This window comes from Cervus elaphus, chromosome X (genome assembly GCF_910594005.1).
Source record: "Cervus elaphus chromosome X, mCerEla1.1, whole genome shotgun sequence".
Taxonomy (NCBI): domain Eukaryota; kingdom Metazoa; phylum Chordata; class Mammalia; order Artiodactyla; family Cervidae; genus Cervus; species Cervus elaphus.
In genome coordinates this window covers 136421498-136435916 of record NC_057848.1, presented here as the reverse complement: position 1 = coordinate 136435916, position 14419 = coordinate 136421498, and positions in this window count along the sequence as shown.

Sequence of the window (14419 nt, the reverse complement as noted above, 5' to 3'; positions counted from 1 at the left end):
CGAGGGCTAGAACTATTTAGAATATTAACGTTCTCTACCTTGGAAAAAGCCCCTGGGAGGCGACAGATTGGCTAACTTTTTAAATAGTCCTTGTGCCTTATCTGTGGGACTGAATGCAAGTGCGTTCTGTTTCTAGGGTTGGGAAAACAGTAGGATGACTTGCTTGGAGATTAACAGTCAAGTCCATTTCAAGGCTAAGAACAGAGCCAGTCTTTATGAGGTGTGAACTAGGCCATGCAACATCCTCCCTTACATGTTACAAAAACCAAAACCAAACCAAAATCCAAAAAGCAGCACTCAAGCACGCATATGAGGTTTGTTTGTTTGTTTGTTTTCCATAGAGTGTTGTGGCTGTGGTGGTTTTACACTTGAAACACACCACAGACTTCAAAATACTTAAGTATTTTGACCAGGTAAATTGAAAACTCCAGCTGGGGGAAACACAGACTTTAGTATTTTTTTTTCTTTGATATTTGATAATTCTCTTTGCATCTTTGTCCATTCCCACTGCCATATCTGAGTTTAGGGCAAGGATAAAGTGAAATAAGTCTGTCACTGCAAGGCAAAGCAGACAAGCAGAGAGCTATAAAAATGGCTTGCCGACTGGAAATGGCTGTTTTAAGGGTTTGTGGTATATGATTAACTTAAAAGAATCTTGCTCAAATTGTTAAGAACAAACTCTTTGGGGTCTGCAGGTATATCGATGGCTAGAATTAGAAACACACGGTAATGGGGACTATGACTTTTGGAGATCGCCCCACTTCTACGACTTTCTCTGCTTTTTATTTTTATTCCCTTTACAAGTAAGAATCATTAAATGCTCTCCTTGTGGCTGGAGCAGGAGAGAGAAAGGGCAAGGGCATTCCTGAGAATCATTTTGTTAAGAAAACCCAGACTCACGGATCAAAACAGCTCTCTTCCCTCCCAAACGAAGAAGAAAGATACATGTCTGGGCACTCTGGAACTCCTACCCAATCAAGAAATGCTTGCCCCATAAGGGAACATTGGAAAGTTGAGCTGCTAAGAGCTATTTTAGAGCCCACAGCCAGGCTTCCATTCTGCTGCCATTTCTAGAATGTCTTAGAAAGACAGATTTCATAATTGAAAAATAAAACATTGGACATGCAAATGTAATAATTTGTTTTCACCTTTTGTAAGGCCACTGAAAATTTTTGCTCAGGGAGGGGAAATCAGTTCTCCATTAAAAGAAGATGCTCAGTGTAAACAAGACATATCATTTGCTTTGTAATTATGAACTTAGATGAAACTGGCAATAGGATATGAACCAGATATGTTTCAGCTGTAGCTTCATGCCTGAGCTTTTTTTTTTTTTTTTTAAATCATTATCTGATTTCTCTCGATTTACTGAAATTTTCTAGAAAAAAAATTTTGGCCTCCATTTGGTTTTTCTCAAAATCACCAGTGATCATTGATTTACTCACTGATTCCTGTGGTATAGCCAGCCAGTGTCAAGTACTGTGCTAGACACAGGAAACATAGAGCTAAAGGCACAGGCTTTGCTTTCAGGTTGCACACGGTCAAAGGGAAGAGTGGGCAAAGTGAGAATTATTGAGCCAGTGAGTTATGAGAACCGACACTTTGACAGAACTTCCTCACTGTCCCCCAGCTACTAGTCTGAGTGGTTCCATGTATCATCACTTAATCCTTATGACAACCCTGTGAGGTTGTTGCTCAGTTGCCAAGTTGTGTCCGACTCTTTGTGACCCCATGAACTGCAGCACACCAGGCCTCCCAATCCCTCACCATCTCCCAGAGTTTGCCCAAATGCATGTTGGTGATGCCATCCAACCATCTCATTCTCTGTCATCCCTTCTCCTACTGCCGTCAATCTTTCCCAGCATCAGGGTCTTTTCCAATGAGTCGATTCTTCGCATCAGGTGGCCAAAGTATTTGAGCTTCAGCTTCAGCATCAGTCCTTCTAATGAATATTCAGGATTTATTTCCTTTAGGATTGACTGCCTCGAAATGATGTTACCTCCCCTGTGAGGTAGGTAACCTTATTAGCTCCAGTTTTCACGTGGGGAGAGGCACAGAAAGGTTGTTATTTGCTGAAAATCACACAGCTAGTAAGTGGCAGAGCCAGAATATGAAGGCAGTCAGACAGGTTCAAAGCACCATGCTGTTCCCCAATACTAGGGGTTGGGTGGAATTGAGGTGGGGCTTGGAATGGGGAATAGTCAAGGCAAGCTCTCCAGAAGAGATGACATAACAACCTCAAAAATATCTCCATTGGCCATGTCAGGATGACTACCTATGGAAACCTAATTACTGTGTAAGGCAGAAGGCTGAGGGCAAGGAGCTAGAGTTTCCAGGACTCAGCTCCAGGGAAGAAGGGTCCACAGTGCCTGAGGATGGCAGTGCTGTAGGCCAGTGTTTCCACAGTTGTGGTCTTGAAACCTTAGTGTTCTCTGAGACAATGGGGTGCACTTGGACAAAGAGGGTTCCAGGATCAAATAAGTTTGGGAAACATTTGGCTCAACAGAGGAAAATGGGTTTCTTCAGATCTGAAAGGCCCTTAACAGACTCATGTACCCTGTGGAACACCAAGAGGGAAATAGAATCTGAGCACAAATTCTTCCTTCATAGAAAGTCCTACGAAGACTTCATAGAATAAGTGGGTCCCAGAGAACACAGTCAGTGAAATGATGTCTTCCAAGAGACATGGAGGGGCTCAGGTGGGGCTGGAACCCCGAGGCCTGCTCTGTCCCTTGACTGGATGGTAAGAGAAGCCCTACATTGGGTGGCCAGTGCTGGGTTTGGTGTTCAGTGCCTTTCATTTTGTCAGTGACCAGACTCGTGTCTAATTACTTGAGCCCTCTCCCTGATCCTTTGGTCCCTGGTCTCCTCCTCAAGGATGTGGACTGTTCTAGTTCACCTTCCAGGACTTGTGAAGCCAGCCTGTTTCTCTAGCAGATGGTCAATTTCTGAGGTTTGCAACCAAGAGAGTTGCCTGGTACACCCAGGATGTAGACTCCATCTCCTCTGGGCCCTTGTAGATGTTCCAGCTCCAGATATGATAGCCAAGTTTAGTTTCTCTGGACTTGGCCTTGGAACATGAAGAATCTGTTAGCCTTAACTTTCCAGTTGGCTGAGCTTTTCCTGTTAGTTTTTCCTAAATAGACCCGCCCTGTTTCTCCCTGCTCTTCCTTCCTCCTTTTCTCTCTGCCTCCTTCCCTTCTACCCTTCCCTCCTTTGACATTTATTATGCAAGTTCTATGGGAGCCACTGAATTAGATTTTCGTGCTGTCTCACATGACTTCTGGTTCCAAACCAACTAGCTAAACTCAGGTCAAATGCGCCGTACCTTGGTGGGTTGAGGGACTTAGTTATTGTAAGGGCTTGTGTGAGGGGCTGTGTGAAAGACTAGACAAGAAGCGTATCCTTCACATATGGTTTGCAAGTGCATGTAGATCCTGTTGTGTGTAGATACTACTGGGATTCATAAAATATATCTTAACTTACATGAATTAACATTGCTTTTGTCATTATGTATTTTTTAATCAAAAGCATACTATAAGTGCTATTATCTTGTTCAGTTCAGTTCAGTTCAGCTGCTCAGTTGTGTCCAACTCTTTGTGACCCCATGGTCTGCAGCACACCAGGCTTCCCTGTCCATCACCAACCCCCAGAGCTTACTCAAACTCATGTCCATTGAGTCGATGATGCCATCCAACCATCTCATCCTCTGTCGTCCCCTTCCCCTTCCATCTTCAATCTTTCCCAGCATCAGGGTCTTTTCGAATCAGTCAGTTCTTTGCATCAGGTGGCCAAAGTATTGGAGTTTCAGCTTCAGCATCAATCCTTCCAATGAATATCCAGGACTGATTTCCTTTAGGATGTACTGGTTGGATCTCCTTGCCATCCAAGGAACTCTCAAGAGTAGTGTCTACAAATTCTTTGATATTGAAAGGGGAGGGAGTCCTTTATTCTGCCTTAACCTCAGGCTTTGGAGTCATCCAAACTTGGGGTCAGATTTCACTTCTGTCACATATTAGCTCGGTGACTTTGGGCAAGTTGCTTAACTTTGAAAACCTTAATTCCCTTACCTGAAAATGGAAATCATACCTGCTTCATGGGTTTCCATGGAGATGAAATGAAGTCATAAATGTAAATCATCTGACAAGTTGCATTGTGGCTTGATAAATAATTATCGATATTGTTAGGAAGAAATAGAAAGGAGGTGGGGGAGGAAGAGAGAGGAGAGTGATGGAAGAGCATTAACCATGAGCTGCCTGGAGAATCCCAGGGATGGCGGAGTCTGGTGGGCTGCCGTCTATGGGGTCGCACAGAGTCGGATGCGACTGTAGCGACTTAGCAGCAGCAGCAACAGCAGGTAGGAGATGGGGATACCAAGGGAGATTGAAAACAGCTTTCTCTGCCATATATGTCTTCTGCCATATCTTTGACTCTTCTGAGGTTTAGCAGAAGTTCATGAACTGAAAAGAACAAGCAACATTCTGACAGACATGCTGACCAATGCTAGGAGACACTTGTATTTTTGCTACCCCACATCTGAGCCACGTTCCTATATTCCTGGATGGAGTTTGGTGGGAGACAAAGGAGGGGGGCGGCACCCCATGTTTAGCGGTCACCTCCAGTGACAGTGGCAGTGATCAGAGGCGGCAGTGCTTGGGATTCTTGCTGCACTAACCTATATGTGCTGGTGGTCATGAGCTTCTTTTATCATCTCCTCTTCTTGATTTTTTGTCAAGTCTGTGAGCTAATCAATATCTTACCCACAGATTCTTCTTCAGCCTCAGTTCTCTAGGGTCAATTTCTGAGGTTTGCAAACAAGAGAACTGCCTGGTACACTTAGGATGTAGACTGCATCTCCTTTGGCCCCTTTTAGATGTTCCAGCTCCAGATCTGATGGCTAAACCAGAGCTTTTCTGCCCGGCCCCATTTACATGGCAGAGGCGTTGTGAATGCCATTCTGTCCTAGTTCTACAGCCTGTCTGCCAGCATGGTTAGTGGCAGAAACCCCATCATACTGTATTTTCTCTCTGTCCTTCTATATCTGTCTCTAGCTGTCATGGTGGTGGGACCAGGGGGGACAGTGGAGGGATTACTGCAAAGGCTGCCTAGTGCCATGTGCAGCAAGGTCCTAACTGGTGACTCTGTTTTACTGATGAGTTATCTTTGTAGGGTCACTTTGTTGCAGAGATGACAGCAGTTAAACCCACGTGTGGGGTGGCAGACAATGCTAATTCTCCCTATTCTGTCCTCTCCTCCCTCCCTCCACATATTGTCCCCCAAGAATCTGCCCTCCAGGACACCCTATGGATGCCCTGGTCCAACTCACGCTGTTGTTTGTTGTGGGAGAGGATGAGGCAGGGGTGAGTGCTGCTCTGAAATCTCAGACTCTCTGAAAGTGCTCCATGGATCCCACATGCCTGCAAAGCGCTCTTGTTTTGTTTTCGCATTTCAGATGTTAATTATAAGGAAGAGAATTAGGCATATAAAACAAATTACATTGGCAGCATTTGCTTCACTCGTTCACCACGGGGCCCAGGCGCCCCTAATGAGATGTGACTACAGATCATCGTGCTTCCTGCAAACAGCCAGTTGCTTCTAACGTGGCAGAGCCTTCCTTGTGTTGCCTGAGAATTAGCCACAGGTGTAGTATTTGACTTGGGCGAGCATCACCCGCCCAGGGATGGTTGGTTAGGTCAACAGCGGGAAGAGGAAGGGGGAGAAGAGAGAAAGTGAGAGGCTTTAGAGCTTCCTCATAATTTCCATTAGGCACTCCTCTTCCACCCCAAATAAATGCATGAGCCAAGAAAAAGCAGTGTATCTCTGTCCTTTCTATAGCAAGCAATTCTGCACCTGCCACCAGACACAGGCAGTAAGTGGTGTTTTTTTTTTTATTATCAGCATTTAATAATATTAATGTCCCCAGTGGAGAACAAACGTGCATTCTACCATGGGTCGAAAACTGTTTGTGGGCTAATTGGAAAACATTACTTAATGTTTTCTTTAATTAGAATTAATTACAAGACCCGAGTAAAGAAATAAGTCCATACATGAGATTCTAAGACCTCACACTGTGATGTGAAATTTCCCTGGGAGAATCTGTCCTCAGAGAATACCTGTGGCAGCCTATGGAATATGTGTACGTAAATATCTGTCTTCCTTGTGAGCGTGACTCTTCTAACATTATTGATATCAGCACAGGTATAATTGACTTATTGGCTTAAAAAAAGGAGAAATATGATATTGGATCAGAGAAGCCTGCTTAGAGAGAGGCTGTGACTTCTTGGTTCAGTCAGCTACTAATGGCTATGGCATTTGGAGCCTTGGTTCTTTCACCTGTAAATGGCTGGACTAGAGTTCTCTAAAGTAATTCAAGCTTGAGCATTCCGGATTTCTCATTTCCTACCCCACGATTTTGTCTTGAGATTGCTAACCATGAGACACCAGGATTGAGGTTTTGAAATAATGGAACAGTTCTAGAGAAGTTATTTTGATTGGAGTTCCAACTTTTAGAGACAGTCAATGTATTTATCTCTGAAAACTGCGTTTTTAAAGGAGCAATACAGCAGTTTTTGTGCTGAGTCAAATGTGCCTCTGAGAACAATCCATTAGCAACTCCTGACTACATATGAGTTTGGATGAATCAAGTTGTATTCTGCAAAACCATATGTGCATGTAGGTACAACCATCCTGTGCTGTAAACATCTCCCAAACCATGTTCTGAGGACCAGAAGTATTCTGGGATCTATAAGTTTGGATGCAGTGGAGAGGGAAATTCTGTGGTTAAAGAAACTTTGGGAGTGCTGAAACAAATAATTTTGCCGGTTTCTTCATAATAGGATCCACAGAGCGTTTGTCATGCCAAGGAGCTGTGTGATTTTACTGGGACATACAGTTTGTGGTGTGTGATCTTATTTGACTTTTGAACCCCTTTATGAGTATGTCAACAATTCATGGGAGACCAGTGTCCTGCAGAATCAATTTAAGAAAAAACATGTTACATAATCAGAACAGGTCATTTTAAGATTTCAGCTAAAAGTCCAAGCAGAACAAGCATAGAAGAAGGAATAAACTAGAAAAATGCAGAAAAACGTGGACTTTGATCAGTTTCCTTAGTGAAAGGATTCAAATCAGAATATTGTTAGATTAAGTGCAATCAAATGATTTTTTATAAGTGGAAAATGCAAAACCCAATGATATGTTAAGTAAATTTGATTTCTTTAAGAGATAGAGAATTCTGTTTTTCTCTTAGAACATTTTTAAGTTGTGTCATTTAGAGGGCTATAGAAAAGATACATGATTGATAGCAATTTTATTTTTCCATTTTAATAGCTAAGTAAATCAAAATCTATTTACATAAAGAAGGAATTGTATTTTCCTTGTGTTAAGAAACCAGCGGGTAAATATCTTAGTGTCATAAAGGGGATTGTGGGTGTGATGTTCTTGTTATTAACATGAGTTAGGTATGATATATCCAAAGAAATTCTGTTTTGCAAATAAGCGTTAAATAAGGCCTCGTCTAGAGAACAAAGATGACCCCTGGAATGTAGTTAGCAAGACAACCAATAAAGATATAAGAGTCAGAAGTTACCAGGATAAGGATATTTCTTATGCAGGTAGAAAATTCTTTTTTCCCAAAGTTATAAGATTTTGTGCCTATCAACAAAACAGATGTCTCAGGAAGAAATTTTAAAGCGAGTACAAAATTTCAACCTGAGCATAAAGAGTTTATGTACTCATTTGTTAGAAATGCCATCTAAAACTCAATTTATTATTTTTTATTTTGATTAACAATATGTCTTTGTTCCTCTTTCTTCTTCCCTTTCCCATGTTGCTTAGCACCCATTATCAGTGATGTCAGGAGGAAGGGAAAAAGAAAGGATTAAAAAATACCACAGAATAATTTATCAGAAGGAGTACTTCCTGAATGCACTGTAATTTTGCTCTCAAGTAAGAATTTTAAACCTTCACTGAGTGATTCTTTGTCTCCTGGGAAAAGGAGATTTCCCTTCCTGGGTGGGTCAGCGCTCCCGTCTGCCTAACACCAGACCATCCCTCATTGTAACTGCGGCTATTATGCTGCTGGTTGAAAAGACCCTGGATTTATGCTGTATAGCATGGGCAAATGGGACACCGGCCTGTAAAGTTTGATTGATTGGATCTATAGGAGGCCGTCTGAATGCCACCGAGGCGTGTGGCTGGTGTTCCTTAGTCCCTGCAGCAGGCTGCCATGGTGGGGCTGAGCTGGGCCACTTCAGGCAGCCTGCACTTCTCAACCTCACTCAGCTTAGCTGTGGTGACACAGGCCAGGGGCAGTGCAAGCTGTCTGGGGCTGTGTGCTAACCACAAATGACAGATACCTTTGCCACTGGCTCGTGCTTCCCAGCAGTAGATTCTTAACTAGAAACAGTGGGAAAACCACCCTTCTCCTCCAAAGGGGACTGCAGAGGTGAGGCCTGATTTGTATTTCACATTGTAATGAAAAGATGGTTACTTGCCAGCAGGATATTAAAACTATAAATACTGTAAAAGATGAGTTGGCAAACACTGTTTCCTCAGAGAAGTCTTTTCTCATGCCTCAGGCTGGCTGAGGACCCTCTGTTATATAATGCCCTATTTCTTCCTTTGTGGCATTCACAGGTGTTGCCATAAATGAATGCATTATGTAATTATTTCTTGTGCTAAGTCGCTTCAGTCATGTTCGACTCTTTGCGACCCTGTGGACTGTAGCCCACCAGGCTCCTCTGTCCATGTGACTTTCCAGGCAAGAATACTGGAGTGGGTTGCCATTTCAATGATTTCTTACTGGTCCCCAAATATTTAATGTTAATTCCATATGGATAAAGATCTCTCTCCTGCTCCCTAACACTCAGGGCAAAATACAATTTTAGCCCTGCCCTGCCCTCCCCTCCCCTTTCCTTCTCTCCCCTTGCCTGCATGAATAATTTAGTCCTAAAGCCATTAGGTGGGGGCAGAACAGGATAGGTGTCCCTGGTGGCAAGGGGAGTGGCTGTGGAGGCCTACACCTAGATGTCAGAGCCCTTGCAGCGGGAGGATGGCATCCATGGCCTCACACAACCAGAGGAAGGGCTCCTATAACTTGAAACTCTTGGCCTACTCAGCCACTTTGGGAAGCAGGGAGAGGGCCATCAAATTTTGAGTGCAATTAGACAAAACATCTGTTAGATTGATCTTTTTTATTTTTTTTCGTTGTTTCAACCAGTTCTTGTGGCCTTGTAGAGACAGACCATTAGTTAATTTAGTTTGATGGCCAGTAGTGTATGTGCTAATTGAATTTTTGACTGGATGTTTGGGAATCATAAAAAGATATGTGTGTGTGTGTATATATGTGTGTGTGTGTGTGTGTAGTAACAGAAAGACCACAGCCTTTGAAATCAGACAGATTTGGCTGTAGCCTCAGTTTCCTCATTAATATAATAGGATTGATAATAGATTTGCTTGCAAAATTGTGTTTATTATATAAAATAAGCTGTCCATATTCATTCATTATAGACTCTTGACATAAGATGCTCAAAGACAGGGGTGCTTCATATTTTTTGTGCCATGGACCCCCTTGACAGTCTTGTGAACCCTATGGATTCTTTCTTAAAAGAATGTTTTTAAGATGCTTCAAAAGTATACAGAATTAAAAAGGGAGCCAATTACATTGAAATATAATTATCAAAATATTAGTAAACACACTTGTGATATAGTAATTTATATGTTCTATTGATATATTCAATGGTAAGATCTCATGACAGATCCCATAACTACCAAAATTTTGAGGCAGAGATGGGCATAAATGATATACTGACATATTATGAACAACTGTAATGATACAAACAAATCTGTGCTATTTATTGGTAGCAAAGACATAACAACTACTATTAAAACTGGGGTCTGTTTCCTATACTCATAAACAAACAAAATGCTACATTTTAGTTAGAGGTTAGCTTCTATAAAAATTTCAGAGTTTTCCCATCTAAGTTCACAGACCTCTGAATGCTAGTGTCAAATTTCTCTATGGAGTTCAGGTTTAAAACCCTGATTCTAAACTAACATTGGGCTTTCCTGGTGGCTCAGTGGTAAAGAATCTTTCTGCCAGTGCAGGAGACATGGGTTTGATCTCTGGGTTGGGAAGATCCCCTGGAGGAGGAAATATCAACCCACTCCAGTATCCTTACCTGGAGAATTCCATGGGCAGAGGAGTTTGGTGGGCTAGAGTCCATGGGGTTGCAAGAGAGTCAGACATGACTTAGCAACTAAACAAGAAGATAACACTGACTTACGGAAATCTTTCTACAGCTCTCACCTTTTCTGAAAGTTAGTACATAGAGCCTCTCTGATGGCTGAAGAACTTTCTGCCTTCCAACTGCCATCATGGGTTTGTCTTCACCTGGGGATTCTGGAGCCAAGGCCTGAGACCACCTGCGTCCCCCTCTGTTGTATATTTGATGTGCCAGGGCCTGACCCAGCGGAGCCTGGGTATGCTTAGACCTTTGAAATGTCCAAAACAAGGTGCCTCTGCTTGCTCATTGAGGCTGTGTGTATGCCCAGCATTCTTTATGCTTTCTAATTCCCATCACTGGCCAACCTGGCCAGGCTTGCTTCTGAGGAAACTCTAATGTAGCCATAGCCACTTGTGTTAAAAAATGATCTCCCTTGCTTCCAGCAAACTATTTGTCCTCTGAACTTTATTTATAAACACCCCCATGGTTAAGGCATCTGTTTCTTCACATTCATTTCCCTGGCTCCGGTCTTCCTAGCCCAGAAGGACAGTTTCAGCCTGTGGTTAGGCCAGGTGAGAGAAGCAGGTAGCCTGTGAATGAGGCTGGGAAAAGAAAGGCTCATCACAGGCCCCACCGAACAGGCAGATGGAAATGCCAGGGAAGCACTCTTTCCACCCTCACCTCCTCTGGAGTTTCAGGGGAAGTAAAACTGAAACGTGATTTTTGCCTCTGCTCAGGCTGTAGAAACAAAGGAGGTGGAGTGATGAAGAATCCAAGAAGAAAATAAAAGCCCCAGTTTCTACATCAGAAAAAAAACAACTAGAAAAGTTTGAAGAAAGTATCTCCTTGCTTTTATCATTGATAAGGATAAAGAATACGTGTGGCTTTTTCTGCTTGGAAACTGGCCTCTCATGTCAGCTCAGAATCTCACGTCAGCTTGGAAGAAATGATGAAGAAACATGTGGACTTTGCAACTTTGCAGTTACTGTTGTTGCTATGTCCATCTCTATATCTAGTAGCTGATCTTTTCACAAACTCCCTCATGCCTCTTTTGGGAAGGAAGTGGAGGAAACTGGGTCACTTGGAGTTGAAAACAGAGAAAGGAGAGAAGTATAGTTTTGTGCTGGCTCTAGAGGTGAGCTGGAAATCACCAGTGAGAGGCCTGGGCAAGGACTCCCTGAGGTAGCTTCTTGATGTATTACATTAACAGTGCAAACTGTCCATTGAGAGAGCAGAGAGGGCTCTTGGCAGGCAGAAGAGGAAAAAGATGGTGTGCTAGACAGCTTCCATCTCTGTCTGAGGAAAGGATTTCCCCCCTAAGGCACCAAGCATTAGCAGCAGTTCCAGGCCCCTGGGTAAAAGAGGACAGAAGGAAGAGAGGATGATTAATTAAAAACGCAGGCTGACCCTGAAATGATCAGATGAGTACTAATGACTCCCATCAGCCTCCTTGGTAGAAAAGAAATTATGCTAAATGCTTAGAACCACCATGAAGGTGCCTATCAGGCTACTTTTCTGACTTCTCTAGTTTGGCTAAAATCTCATGCCTGATTTTTATCATGCAACATAGTCAGATTTCAGGTCTTTGGGAACGTCAGTGTGTTTATCTGTAAGATAACCTTTCTCTGACAATAGTTACAGCTATCCTCAGTCAAGGACATGTTATGCAACCAAAGTGGGGGCCTTCTGAGATAGAATGAAGGAGAAGATTCTGGAACCCCGACACTGAGATCTTTCCTCTTCTTCTGTTCTTTAAGTAATGTTGCCATTTTCTGTGGACAAATGCCATACTTCTTCACTGTAGATCATTAAGTACATAAAGGGAAGAAGAGAGAAAGGGAAAATGTAGCCTCTAGTTTTACCACCCAGAACTGCCCATGGTTAACAGCTTATCTTCTTTATTTCTTCTCTTTCCTTGGTTTCAATTTTGTCAATAACATTATAGATTAGATTAGATTTATTTAAAGCTATTTGTTGATGTGAAGAGAAACTGATGGAGGTCACTCCTTTGGCTTCAGGTTGCTCACAGTTCAGTGCATCACACAGCTGGTCACTTGCCTGACTTCCCCCATTGGATGATGAGTAACTTGATTGCCCCAAGCAGTTAGATCCTCCTGCTTGGTGCCCCTTGCCATTTTGGATGGCCCTCTCTTATCATATTGTCAGTTCTTGAAGTGCTATTTTTTTCAAAGACCATTCTTTTAACCAACAAGTTTCAGCTCCTACTTTAGGTCAGGGCCAATGCCAGCTGCTTTAACATACTTTATTTTATTTAGTTCAGCTCATTTTTATATTCTTAGGGTGGGGCCAGTGCCTGGCACCCAGGAAGTTGAATTTTAAAACTAAAGGTATTTTGGAAGGAATGTGAGCACTAGAGTTAGACTGGGTTTGAATCCCAGCCCTTCTGTATAGCTGGGTGACCTTGGGCCAGGGATTAAACCTCTCTAAGTCTCAATGTCCTCATTTGTAAATAGGTATAATACAGTCTTCAATAGAGGCCCATGGTGAAGATGAAATGATAAATGGAAAATTTTGGCTCATGCTATGTGTTCCATACATAGAAAATGAATGAATGAAAGAAAAAATAATGAATGACTGATTAGAGTCCAAGAAATCAATCCAAGGGCTACTCTGTATGTTTACATGGAAAAAGAGGAAGAACTGAGACTCAGCCTTTGGGCCCCAGGGCCTTCAGTCTCTTCCCTTCAAATCTGGTCTCAGGAGAGGTACTAACATGAGCCACTGAATTTTTGGTGTGAGTTTAAGTGGACATGCCTCTCTGAGAAACATTTGCATTTTCAATCAAATTTCTAATTGTCTTGTTTAAGTTTTGAAAATTTTAGAGGGTTCACAATTTCTCCTGGAGCCCATCTGTGAACCCTCTGCCACCCATTAAGGACCCCTTGTGTCTCAACAAGTTTTGATTGGGAGATCACAGAGAAGTGAATGAGAGACGTGTCTGGTAGGATGCATTTTAATTGGAAGCAAATCAAGATACAATTTTAGTAATTGAGGCAGGAAGCAATAACCACCTGTACTCTGGTGGTGCCCGTCTGTGTGGAAAGGAAAAACAGATTCCAGAGAGCTTAAATGGTGAGAGTTGAGCATCGTGAGGTCTAACCAGATGTGAGGAGAGAGGCAAAAAGAACAATTCAGAGAAGCTCTCAGCTTCAAACCTGAGCAGCCGAGGTAATGGCACTTCCCCTGGGACCTATAAGATAGCACAGAGGGGAGCTGGCTCTCTGGGGGAATAGGTGATAAATATGGCTGTGCATGTGCGTGCATACTCAGTCGCTCAGTTGTGTCTGACTCTGCAACCCCATGGACTATAGCTTGCCATGCTCCTCTGTTCGTAGAATTCTCTACATGAGAATACTGGAGTGGGTTGCCATTTCCTACTCCAGTTGTAGCCATGAAGAATTTGCAGTGGTTTGGAAGCAGCCACGGTAGGGTGGATGTCTACCAAGCAGTTGTTGTTGTTGTTCAGTCACTCAGTCATGTCTTATTCTTTGTGACCTCATGCACTATGGCATGTGAGGCTTCCCTGTCCTTCACCATCGCCTGGGGTTTGCTCAAACTCATGTCCATTGAGTCATGATGCCATCCAACCATCTCATCCTCTGTCACCCCCTTCTCTTCCTGCTCTCAATCTTTCCCAGAATCAGGGTCTTTTCCAATGAGTCAGCTCTTCACATCAGGTGCCAAAGCATTGGAGCTTTAACTTTAGCACCAGTCCTTCCAATGAATATTCAGGGTTGATTTCCATTAGGATTGACTCATTCAATCTCCTTGCTGTCCAAGGGACTCTCAAGAGTCTTCTCCAACACCACAGTTCAAAAGTATCAATTCTTCGGTGCTCAGCCTTCTTTATAGTCTAACTCTCACATTGGTACATGACTACTGGAAAAAGCATAGCTTTCACTAAACCAACCTTTGTTGGCAAAGTGATGTCTCTGCTTTTTAATATGCTGTCTAGGTTTGTCATAGCTTTCCTTCCAAGGAGCAAGCAGTTAGAAATGCAAGGTCCTCAAATGGCCTCACAGCTGAATTCTACCAAAAGTTTAGAGAAGAGCTAACACCTATCCTACTCAAACTCTTCCAGAAAATTGCAGAGGAAGGTAAACTGCCAAACTCATTCTATGAGGCCACCATCACCCTAATACCAAAATCAGACAAAGATGCCACAGAAAAAGAAA